The 13421-nt window shown below is 39.4% G+C and overlaps 1 protein-coding gene across 1 annotated transcript in view; it reads right to left on the bottom strand.

Annotated features, from left to right (window-relative positions):
- The window catches only part of LOC119560642 (protein tipE), a 36682-nt gene that overhangs the window by 3630 nt on the left and 19631 nt on the right, over positions 1–13421 (bottom strand). The gene's annotated exons all lie outside the window — the stretch shown is intronic.

A 13421-nucleotide genomic window follows, 5' to 3' on the forward strand; every position in this document is an offset into this window, starting at 1 on the left:
GTAAATGTTTTCCTTTGAATGCGAATTCATTTGTATGCATCTGGCACACCCATTTCATAAGGATGCAATGCGTTTTCTTTCGCCAGGAGTGACTGTTCCTGAGTCCTGATTTCATTTATTCGGTTCAATTGTTACATTTATTTATTATACACACTGACATGTATACTCTGGTACACATTTTCCTTTCATTGCTCGACCCCGACGACCTACGACCGCCAACTATGTACTCTCTGCGTCTGCTCCTTCATCTGAATTTTCCTTATTTTTCCGCTTTTCCCCATTCTTCGCTGGCTTCTTTATCATGGGCACCCACTGGATTGGAGCCCTTTGTTTGCTTGTTGCGGATTCGGTTTCGCATTGTAAATGAAATGGAATTAAATGAAATGTGAAATTTATTGTATTTAGGGGATTTCCATGCGACAAGCGCTGCGGAAACGGATGTGGATGTGGATGTGGATGGGGATGGAGATTGTGTTTTCGGCATTTCGGTCCTTCGGATGGGACGAAACAAAGCACAGCAATGCGAAACAATCGCCTTTTCGCTTACTATTTCAAATGTAATTTATACGCGTACTTATGGCCCCCACTGTGCACTGGCTGTTCGCTTTATTGGCACTCTACTTTAGTTTTATTTGTGTTTACTCGCTGCTCCTGTCTATCCATGATCGCTATTCGTCCATCCAGCTGGCTGCACTTACCATCTCATATTGAATTAAATAAAAATCTCATTTCCCGAACGGAAGTTGTACGTTTTTTGTCAGCTATGTATTTGCCTCCTTAATAAATCCCCAGACTTACATACTTAAATTTGTACACCCACGCCCACTTTTTCCGGCTGGCCAGTTCATAGAAAGTTGGGAATAGTTGCTGCAAGTTCGGCTGGGAGCAAAAATAAACAAAACAGGCCAAACCTGAAAGATATTATGGAAACTTTCGAGTGTTGGCAACTCCTCGAAATGCGCTTAAGGGTCATAATTAAAACGAGAAGCTTAAAACATTGAACTGGAGAAAGAAGGTTGTGCTGAGATTAAGGAACATTTTTTCTAGCTCAAATAAAGTTGGCTTTAATATTTTTCTTACATATGGCGAAGGAGATCATATAAATTTGAACAAGCTGTACTAAGAAAGATTAAATAAGTTTTGTTTTTTTTTTTAAATATTCTTTGAACAAAGCTGACAGAACCAATTAATGTTAAATATAGTAAAATACTTGTTTTGATAAAATAAAATAATGTCTTAGCGTTTCTGTCAAGTACTAATAAGTTATTTTATTATTATTAAAGTTGTATCTAACCTTTGTTACTTACTTAAATAAAAAATATCAACTACCTCCAGTTAGTATGCTATTGCTTAACCTTAAATGCTTGTTTTGCTTAATATAAATTATTATTTTAAATACTAATAAAGTATTTTGGTTTTACTGGTTTCTTTTACTTATAAAAAAAATATACTAGAACTTTTAAAGTCGACTTCTGAGAGCAGAACTTTTAGATATTCTGACATTTCCTATCTTTTTTAAAGTATGCCATTAAATGAAGTTTCCTCATTTCCTGAGAGTGGACAAGAGTGGAATTTTTTGCTTTGGGGAGCGTTAAGAGCCAGGAGACGGACACCATCTGGTGCCGGCCATTCATCAGCATCAAAAAAACGAGCGGATGCAGTTGCACTAGGGGAGCAGAAGTACCGAAGGGCTGGGCAGGAACACCCTGGACATGGGCAAAATGTTGCCAAGCTGTTGAAACTGTGTTCCAATTAAAAATGCAACAAATTCGAGCACAAATTGTTCGCATGCCGTTGCCAGTGCGACTGCAACTGCAATTGAAAATATAAAGGATGCCAATGCAATTAAAAAGCTTTTTCAATTGCATTTAACATGAAATTAGTTTCGAGAGCCATAAAAACCATGAAAAGCTGGGAAAGTGCCTGCGGTTATCTGTCGGTTGCTTTGTGTCACTTTGTAGCACTTTTTGTGCCATGCATGTAAAACTTGAACTTTCCCATTGAATTTATGATTGCTATCGATCGAAGAGCTTGCATATTGCAAAGGGGCCTTTGATTAAATCCACGAGGTTTCCTCTTTCGGCTTCCCCTAAACTTTGTCAAAGTTCTGACTTGGCCAGGAACTCATTTCGAACAATAACCAAAGTCGCTCGGTGATTTCTGCAGTAACTCCACAAAGCTGACAGGCACAACAACTTTATGCAATTAACTCCCACCCACGACTGGGCAGCCTTGGGGCCAGAGGAAGCTTATTACAAACGACAACAAGCAATGTAAATGCCAACTGGCAGTGAGAAATGGCCAAAGGCGGCACTTGGCCAAGACGAAGTGGAAAAGCTGGCCAAAACCAGGTCAAACAGGTGTGTGCAGGTGGGTTGGGAGTGGCGCAGGTCGGAGGTTGGAGCATGGAGGACAGAGGACAGAGGCCCTTGGTCCGCAGGACTGCAAAACTTCCCAACGTATTTAATTTGAAAATGCGACACTGACACTGCGGCGTGCTGAATGCTTGGTGTAAATTAAATTACACGCGCCACGCCTTCCAGGCGACTCGGGGATAGGCCGGCCAGCCCGAAACACGGTACATTAAATTTTCATTTGGCCAAAAGTCCCACAAACTTTGCTAACAAGTCGCAGGAGCTGCAAGGACGCGTAAGAGCAACAGCAGGCGGAGATGCACAGAGAAAAAAACAAATTATGTCATGGAAATTGTCTCGAAACTGGAAGTAAGTACACTCTACAAAAACAGTTATCAAAACCGCTTTCTTAGTTTCAAAAGAAAGATAGGTTCTGTCTCAAGTTCTTAAATTGAAATGTTTTTTCGGTTTTTGAGAATACTTTCTTCTCAAAAAAACACATCCAGACTACTTTCATCTCTGTCTCATAATCGCTTCAGCTCGAAAAACAATCTTGAGAGTACTTCCGCCTTGATGGAATTCTTCTCGAATTACTATGAAGAAAATTTCTCAAATTAGCAATTTTGATCTGGACTTATTTTAGTTCATAATTTTCTCTGGGTGTTGTTTGAAAGTTTCGATATTTAATATACAACATCAACCGCAGAAATCTCACAAAATTCTTAAGACTACGTTTGGACATACAAGATGCACCCATGAGCATGTTCTCAATAAACAACCCCCACCCCCCACTTTTTCCTACAGTGTCCAGTCCATGAAAATACAAGAAGCAACACCCTCTTCATAAAGTCACCTGATGCCATATCCCCAAAATCCATCAATATCGTCCGCGCCGATAATTTTACCAAGGCCATACGCTTGTATAATAATATATAACTTGTTAATAACTATAAATAAATACACGTTTTCTGAAAATATGTAAATAACACCCTCCTAGCTTAAGGACCAGTAGCTATAGCAAGAATAAGTGGTTGGTGGCAATTTGCAATTGTCTCAAAACCAAAATATAAATAAATAAATAAATCAAAATATTATTTATTTAATCTTCTTTTTATATTTTTCCATTATACTTATTTAAAAAATAAAACATTTTCTTACCTGAAAAACTTTGAAAATATTAAAACTATTACTATAAATTAAAGATTTGTCAAGTGCAAGAAAAAATAATTTCCTGAGCCGACCTTCTTTATATTTAAAATAAAAATGGCACTTCAATAGTGTTTTCCCTCAGTGCACAGATACAAGTTCGGAGGTACAGATACAACTGGCAGGCGGACAGTTTTCAGAGGTGCGAAAGTGAGGGCCAGCTTAGAGGTCAGATTGCTGCGGGCTCGGGACTCAGGGCCCCGGCAGCTGGGTCGGAGCCAGAATCTCGGCTCCTATCCAAATCCGCAGCCTGCAGGCGACAAGTAAACACAAATGTCGACACCCCAAACATCCGGAGTACCCTGAATACACCCAGAACACCCACACAAAACCAACTGAAGTGTCATGCGGAGGTGGGGCGAGTGGGAGAAACTTAAAATCTCATTAGTTACATTTTTGAGAGGACACGAGCTTTGGCTGTCAGCTCAAAACAGCAACAACTTCAAGTTTTTGGCGCCCCAGTTGACTGGGAAATCTGTGCGGCCTGGCAAACCGTTTCGGGATTCACTTTGCTGACCGCCTTCGTTCGTCTGTGAAACTTTCAACTGATAAAATCAAGTTCTTTCAATGGCCACAAAAGTTTGCCTACCCAACACAAACTCTCAATTCAAGGAAGTTTTAAAAAGTGTGTTTAAAATTTATATTGGCTCATTAGCTTTGAGATTGAATATTTGGCAGGCAAAATTAACTTTTATAAATGTTTTAAAAATAAATATACCTTTAAAAATGCGTGTAATTATTATTATTATTATTGGAAAATATTTATTTTAAATATATATAGACTAATCTATTTAGCATAAGAATCAGTATATTCCATATTCCATTTGAAATCTTCTTTAAATATATATGTATTTCAAAAATCAGCCTCTAATGCCTATTCTTAAATACTAATTTTAAATATTTATAAACTTAAGTTCACTCATTAAGTTAGCTAAAAATTAAATATTTGGCAAGCAATATTTAATTAAAAAAAAAGGTGCCTTAAATAAAAGTCAGTAAGCTTTTTTGTTAAATATTGATTTTTTATGTATTCAAAATCGTTGCAAGATGAATATTGCATTTTCTGTCTTCAATATTGTCAACATATAAAAAAAACGTTTGATTGGCATGTCAAAATTGTTTATTAAGATTGAATAACCATTTATTTTTTTCTGTGCTGGTGACAAAGCCAAAGGCCAATAAAAAAAACGACAACTAACAGCCAGGGGCAGGCATATTTGAAAACTGAAAAAGTGCATTGGAAAACATTTGCGTATATATGCGGGGGGTATTTAAATTTTTTAACAGCCTCCGTATGCCTGGGCACGTTCCTCCGTTTCCCTGTTTCTCAGTGGGCGGTGTGTGCTTACTGAGGTATAAGAGTATATAGGGATATACAGATATACGGATATATCGGTGTTGTCCCTCCCACTGATATTGCCATACTGCTGGCCATATGGCAGCACTTTAAATGCAAATGAAAGCGCCGAGCTCTTGTCCTCGGCGTCTGAGTTGATGGCAAAATGTGGTGCGTCGAGGTCGCTTACGAATTGAGAAGTGCTTTTCCTTTCCCAGTGCTGGGAAATTTGCATTTGCATAAAGCTCCAGCCCCCCTTTTCCACTGCCTCTCAACTAGAATGAATATTCGGTTAGGCTTTTTCCTTGCGGTGCTGCTGATGGCACGTGACTGGCTCATGGACGGCCAAAAGTTTTGTGTGTCAAGGCGCTGCAACTGCAGATGCATTGTGCTCTGGATACTTGTTGAGCTTGGCTGTCCTTCGTCCTGGGAGATATATGCTATGCCCACCTTGAACACTTCCAATGACAGCTGTATGGCCTGTAGGTCACCGCCAGCTGACATTTCAAATCAATTCAACACTCCCTCCCCCCCACCAAAGTTAAACAAAAGTCGGGGCTGCATTTTCGAAGCCAAAAACAAGTGGGGCGTTGCTAACTTTTGTTTTGTCATTTGCGCGGGCGTGGCCCAATTCAATTGCCAACTTGCATTGGAACGCGAAACGAACTCAAACAAGAGTCCAAACTCAAATGAAGAGGGGCGTTTCTTGGCCAAGTCAACGGGGGCATTGATATTAAGTAGCCCTGGCCGAAAGCCCCGACAATTCATCATCTGCCCTCGCGTCTTTGGAAACTTTTCTTTACGAATGTAGTGAAAAGTTTCTCGGTTTTCTCCTCATTTCATCCATTTCTCTGCGGGCCAAGACAAGAAGAAGAAGAAGGAGTACATGGGTCCGCCCGTTGGCCATTAATCAAACCAGCTACGTGATGTCTAGCCCGCTGGCCATAAATAAACCCATCCCATTCCGCCAGCCGGGGAATAGAAAAATCCAAACTGGCCGAAAAGGATTTATGCAAATAAGCATTTTTTACGTCCGATGCTGAGTGATAGGTTGGCGATGGCCAGTGGAAATGCAATCGATGTGGCAGGAAACCAGGAAGACAGGAAAGCCCGGTGGAAAAACTGCACTCAGAACTAAACAAACAAATAAACAAAGATTTGCAAATTCGGTATAAAGAAAAAAATGAATTGGATGGCATGGAATAGCCATTTTTACCATAAGAAGAAGCTTAGCCATCCCAACAAAAAGTTCGTATTACAACATTTCATAGCAAATGTTACAAAACTAAATTAAGTTTACTAAACTTTTAAAAAATTGGTTTAAACAAATGTTTTTTTTCATTAAAAAGGGATTCACTATCACAACAATAATGTAGTGTTAAACTGTTGAATTGTGTTATACAAAACTATTCTGAATTGAATTAAATAGGTGAAATAAACTTAAACGTTTTAAAATTTAATAATTCTTCTCCTTAAAAAAAATAGTAGGTAGATAAATATGGTATAGAAACAAATTACTCAGTAAATTTTCTATAGAAAAAATTAAAAAAAATATGTTTACATTGAAAACAAAATAAGAACAGCATCTTATTTTATAATTTTCTTTTTTTTTTGTGCATCAAAAGGTAAGTACGTTTTTTTCACAGTGTAAGGGAAACTGGAAAAACCCCTGGAAAGCCAGAAATGTAGTTTCCGTTGATTAATTTCCGCTCACAGCTCAATCACCAGGTCTCGCAATTTTTCGCATATTTCTTCCCCTTTAATATGATTTCCACTCGCAGGCTGAATATCGAACCGGATTGAAAGGCATGTTGAGTGGCGGCCAGAAGGCTCTCATTTCAGCTCACTTTCGGGTATGAATTTAATTTTGGGCCCGGGCTCGTTAAAAGGTCGGTCAAATGATTTATTTGCCGTTCCCGCATTGATTTCGAGTCTCATTTCGATTTCTGGTTTTTGGGTTTCGGGTTTTCCGTTTTTTGGCACTCGGTTTTCCGTTGCTGGCGTTTCCCGCGCTCCAGTCGATCCACCTAATGAAATCAATCCGTGACACTCCGCACTCCAGACCCGCGTGCAACCCTCTTAATTGTTAAATCGAATTCGCTGCTTTGCCTGTGCGCGACAACGCGGCGTATGCGTAATGCGATTATTGAAATGTGTTGATTGGAATCAAGTTTGCATTTTAATTGGATTGCCATTGTTTGGCGCACAGATACAGACACGATGACAACAAGCAGCCAAAGCACTTCCAAATGGATTACACATTTTAGTTATAAGCTCGCGGCTTCAAATACGCGGCTGTGCTTAAATTTTAAATCGAATAGGATCAACGCTAAATTGGGTTGATTTTCGTGGCGGAACTGGAGTGTATAGTGTGTGTATATCCCACTCATAAATTATATGCACTTCCATATCCATAGCCTTAAAGCTTTTTCGGGGGCTTAATGGTCTGAATGTCGTGGGAGTGTGGAAACGGGTGGGGGTGTGGGTGCAAAGAGCAAATATGAAATATTTCCCAAACGAATGTGCCATAACAGTTGAGTGAATAAAACATTAACAAATATTTATTTCCATAACCGCTGCCACTGCTGTTTCGGCCCCGGGGGTGTCCTTTTATTTTATTATATTTATATGGCCTCCGTTCTGTATTTCTTTTTTTATTTATTTTTTTTTTTGCCCCTTGCAATAGAGCATGTTCTTGCTCCAGTGCTGCGATTGAGATTATACCAAGCGGCAAATAAATAAAACAACAAAAAGGAATACAACACAACGCACGGGTCACAGGGCAAACCAGAGTTTCACCACAGAGCTGGGGGTTTTGGATTCGGTTTGGGTTTGGGTTTGGGTTCCCCAAACGGGGCTCCACCGAAAGTTGCGGGAAATTCTGCAGCCTGCAGTGCGGAGCAGTCAAAGCGTCAGCATTCCGCCAGTCGAGTTTTCCGCTTTTCCGCTTTCCCATGCCGCTGGCCTAAACCGCACCTTAAAAACCGGGTGGACGGGTGCTAATGCAGCGTTTAAGGCAAAGCTCTCCGCACTCGCTTTTCTAGTTTTCTATTTTTTTGACGGGCAAACCACACAACAGAAATGGCAGAAAGCCAAGGCGCACCTCTCGCATCCGGGGCCTTCCATTTTCCAACCATTTTCCCTGCTGAGCTCCGCTGGCCACGTAAATTGCGTAAAATCCCCGCAGCTAAAGCTGCGAAGCCAACGCGTACTCCTCACTAATTGCACATTTTTATCTCAATTATTGCGGCTTACTTCTTTGGAGTCTTGGAAAGGACACGCCGGGAAGGGCATAATAGAGCTGGGGAGCAGCGGTTAAAGGACAAAGGAAAGGACTCATTAAAGGATTATGTGTAGGCCATGTCATGTTGCATCTTTTGTGCACTTTCAGCGGGAAAGTTCTCTCTAATTTCATTTAATTTTGAAGAAACTTTAAAAACTGAGTTACTTTTTCAAGTCTTTTTTTAACAAATTAATTAAATTAACAAATTAAAATATACTATTTTAAATTGGGACAAAAACCACAAGGGTTTTGGAATCACTATTTGATCCCTGTCTAAAAGTATGCAAAAAAAAATTTTAAGCTCAGAATTACAATAAATTTATTCGCTGCATACTTTTAGACACCTAAAATAAAATTATTTTAAAACTGTAGTGACTTTTGCGGCACCAACCATAGATTAAGAGCTTTTATTGCTACAAAATGCATCATGAAATATTTTAACCATCAGCCAAACCATAAACTTATTGTTGAATATTAAATTTCCGAACATATTTTTCTGACTTTCACACAAAAATGTCAAATAATGTCTGAAATATAAACTTGATATTGCAAGTTTTTAATAAAAATGGTTTAAAAATAAAAAAAACAGACCATTGTGACTCTGGGGCCTCCACTTTACCCGAAAAGTATAAAAATATTTCCGCAACTTGCTTGGCAACTTTAAACCCATTTCTATTATCAATGCAGGGCGGGCATTTCGGGCCTGTGTGTGCAAACATTGTGGCAGGGAATGGGAATGGGCCCATTGAAGCGTTGCCAATTACGAGTAGGCGAGTCAACAAACTCAGTCAGCAGTTTGGGCGCCAAAAAGTATGCAAAGCACGAGCTTGGAGATGTGGGGAAGTGCGGGGAATACCAGAGGAAAAACGAAGATGGAGCACAACTCTCTTGTCATGGAGCCCAAGTGAGTTACTTGTAATTACCACAAAATTCAATATAGTATACACTCGTAGATGCGGTTGTCGCCCCCTCTCAAAAATGGATGACTGGGGGAGCAGCTGCTGTCGTAGTCAAACATCATTTGGCATAGTAGCGTTGGAACTCGTTTTGCCTAACGACCCGACCATCGACTTGCGTCACAGTCATATCCCTCCAACTTGTCGAAGATGCGACGACCGTACACGCACCATCACCAGCCCATTCCATCAGATCCCATGCCTTACCATCCCATCCCATTTCATCCTAAAAGTTGGAGGAGCCGCCTCGAAATGGCAGCTGTAAAAAATCACAGCATCAGCATAAAAGTGCTTAAAAGCAGCCGCCGTGTCCTTACGGCGGGGCATGCTTTTGCTTTTTGCGCTTCACTTTGCACTGAGTTTCCCAGATTTTCCATCAACCACCCAACTTCACCCCCTGCCAGTAAAAGTTTCGAGCAGTTTTTCTCCCGCTGATTTCTATCTAACCGAGTTTACGTTCCCCGACGCTGCTCTTTTGGAATTGTTGCCGGCCAGAATTCATCTCATCAGACTTCGGTTGGGCTCTTAATGGAATTATTTGGAAAAATAAATTATGAAGCATTTTAATTGCCACAAAACAGATTCCACATCCCCTCCAGATGCCATTCCTGCTCTGGATTCTATCTCGTTAATGCGGTAACTTAATTCAATTTCGCATCTTAATCCAATCAGCAAATTGAAGAATAATTGCTAGTAAGATGGGCACGCAGGGATAATATTACATTTTGCATTTTAATTGGGATTTACTAATTAAAAAGTTTCCCTGCTTACACTTTTCCATTTGGCTAGGGGAAAACAATGAGCTCTTTTTGAAGAAATGGTTCGGGTTTTTGTGGGGTGAGCTTATATGGTAAGATTAGGCAAACCTTTGTCAACTTTTGCCGGATTATAAGGGATAACTGACCCATAAGACTTTCAATATTAATTAACAAAGATTCCCATCCTAAGCCTTAAAGTTGACTGAGCTGCTTTAAATTGAATTCTGTATTAAAATTAAAATTGTTTTGATTTTATTTCTGCTTAAAATAATTGCCTAAATTAAATCACAAGAAATTGAATATTGATTTCTAAACGTGTTCTTCAATAAATAATTTTAATTGAGTGTAGACTGATAGTTTCAATTAAAATTATTCTGATTTTATTTCTGCTTAAAATAACTGCCTAAATTAAGTCACAAGAAATTGAATATTGATTTCAAAACGTGTTCTTCAATAAATAATTTTAATTGAGTGTAGACTGATAGTTTCAATTAAAATTATTCTGATTTTATTTCTGCTTAAAATAACTGCCTAAATTAAGTCACAAGAAATTGAATATTGATTTCAAAACGTGTTCTTCAATAAATAATTTTAATTGAGTGTAGACTGATAGTTTCAATTAAAATTATTTTGATTTTATTTTTGCTTAAAATAATTGACTAAATTAAGTCACAAGAAATTGAAAATTGATTTCCAAACGTATACTTGAATAAATAATTTTTATTGGGTGCAAACTGATAGTTTCTGTTAACAAAATTTGCCGTGCTGTGTGTTTTAATTGACTAACGCTTATCAAAAAAGTAATAAATAACTTTAGCTAAATATTTTAAAAGCACAACGCTTAACGGGTGAAATAAACGTTTTAGAAGATTGGAGTGGCTTAAACACAAAAATTATTACTTATTTATTTATCACCCAATTCAGTATTTAAGGAAACGTTGTAAAGGGAAAAGAAACTGTCCCAAAGGACATTTCTGAGAGGCACTCAATTGAAGGCAGCTGGAAGTGCACAAAATTCCCAGTTCGGCACGCATCATTAAATTCGTCTATGCAATTTGCAAGCGATTGACACAGTAAAAAAGGCAGAAAAGGAAAGAAACAAAGGGGCAAAAACGAATAAATCGAGAATATTGCGCATAAATGTATTTAAAATTACGCATTGCTCATACGCAGCGTATGGCAATATTTCCGCTTGACGGCGCCTTTTGTGCCACTGCCTTTGAGTAAAGATATATAGATATGTGTGTGTTTGAGTCCTGCACAGGAGTCGGTCACTTAGTATTCCGCTCATGGACACACAGCTGACACGTCGTTGGCCAGCGGCAAAGGGATGGTTCCTATGGTTCCTCCATGGTTATGGTTTCCTCCAACCATCCACCCATCCATCCTTCCTTCCATCCTGCCACATCGCATAGCAACAGTGGCCAGAGGGACATGTGGCATCCGAATGCGACGGAGACGGAGACGGAGGTCAGGGGATCGGATCACATGCCGTGCTTTGCAGTCACTGAAAGGATAAGGGAATCGCCAGCCACATGCCAGCTACGCAGGCCAATTTGCAATAATATTGATTTTTCATTCTCCGCCGCCGCTTTGGTTTTATATTTTCGGTTTCATTGCCAGCAAAAAGCAGCGAAACTAAAGCCAAGCGAATGGCCAAAACAAAAAGTTGACTGGAACACGCTTTTGGCCTGGCCATGCCCAAATGCCGTGCAAAAGCCAGCGATGAGCCAACAATCGCACACACACAGCGATTATAGAACACCCACCATTGGCATGTCTCGGGGCCAGTTAAATAGTCAAAGGACAACAACGCTGGCGTCGGCGAAGGCAACTCTCTGTGCCACTGGCAAGCATAAAGTTTACAGTCCCTTACAGTGAGGACCCTACAATACCTTTTATTTTAAAGAGAAAAAAGAAAACTAACAAATATGATTTCGTTTCACAGGTAGCTAGTTCCAAAGAAACCAGATATATCATTCGTTAATTAAAAGATATATTTGATTACCATATTTAAAATATTGAAATTACTTAAGAAGCTGTATCAAGTATGAAACAATTTACTTAGACTACGAAATCCCAAGATATTTTTTGGCTGCATACTTTTAGGCACCTTTTTAAGTGATTTTAAGACCCTATTGTATTGGTTTGGATTTTCAAGTAGAGAACAAAACAGAAGTTCTCATTTCAATTAGGGGTTTAAAGTCTTTAAAAACTTGATATATCATTGCGACTTAAGTCCTAAATAACCATTAATAAAGTCAGAGGGTACATATTTTTTTGTGGGCGAAGCGACTTTAGCCAAGTGTGTTGCCAAACAAAGGCAATAGCTAAATTACAGAGAAAAAAGTCAAGGGAAAATGTAGTTGCGAATAAAACATACCCACTAGCAACAGCCAATTTAAACAAAATGTTGCATACTTAAAGGCCCAACTTTTAATTTCATTTGAGGTATAAAAAATCTAGTAAGATATTCTCAAATTATAAAACCATTTAATCATCAACAATTTTCCTGAGCTCATTATACCCATTTAATTCCACTTGTAAAGGGCATACAAAATAGCAACAAAAACAGAAACCAAAAGTAAAAGCAAAAAGCAAAAGCAAGCAAAACAAAATTAGTTTCATAAGTTTTTTATGAGTTCATCGCTTTTTTGTGTGTATGGCCAGCAAACACACACCCTCGCAGTCGCACAGACACACTCACACCCTCACCAACACAGGGAAACAGTAACCAACACAGGCACACAGCGGAGTCGCCTGGCTGACTAACCAGCTTTTGTGCCAAGGGTCGAGTGTTGGGGCGTTCGTCGCGTGGGTGGACGCCCACCGCCCACCACCCATCGCCCCCTGACCCCACCAATTCCCTTCCCCCTTCCCCTCACCCTCTTTACCAATGTTCTGGCACTTCCGTCCACCCCCTCCTCACAAACACAAACATATACCAACAGTCTCATACACACAATTTGAGGAACTTTTAGGCAGGCAAATAATTCACAGAAATATACATACATACTTATATGCACATATTTGTATATATGTATATACATATATAGAGCAGGAAGCCAAGTAAAATATATTGGGAGTAAATTTCTTTTGTTGCTCGGCTAGACGTTTAGTCGCTGTGAGCGAGCGAGAGGGAGTAAAAGCCAAAGCAATGGCGACAATTTGTTAAATTGTTATTGTTATTTCTATGTTAAATGCTCCACTGCCCCCACAACGGCCACCCACCCACAAAATCACCCATTCCCTCCCCTTTTTCGCCACCCAACGGCTGCTGCACGTAACGTCGATCTGCATAAATTATGTGAAATTTATAAGGACAACAGCACACAGCCTCTGGCAGCTAGAAAAACTTATTACGCAAAACAAATATTGTACAACCATTTCCATTTTATTGTTCAGTTTTTGACATTTATTTTGGGTACTGACCCAGGAAGAAAGTGAGGTGGTTTATTCGCTGAAATCGGAGGTCCCGCAGGTGGCTACCTAGGGGTTCGCTATAATACAGTCGAATAATGCAGCTGC

Source organism: Drosophila subpulchrella, unplaced genomic scaffold (genome assembly GCF_014743375.2).
Source record: "Drosophila subpulchrella strain 33 F10 #4 breed RU33 unplaced genomic scaffold, RU_Dsub_v1.1 Primary Assembly Seq354, whole genome shotgun sequence".
NCBI lineage: Eukaryota > Metazoa > Arthropoda > Insecta > Diptera > Drosophilidae > Drosophila > Drosophila subpulchrella.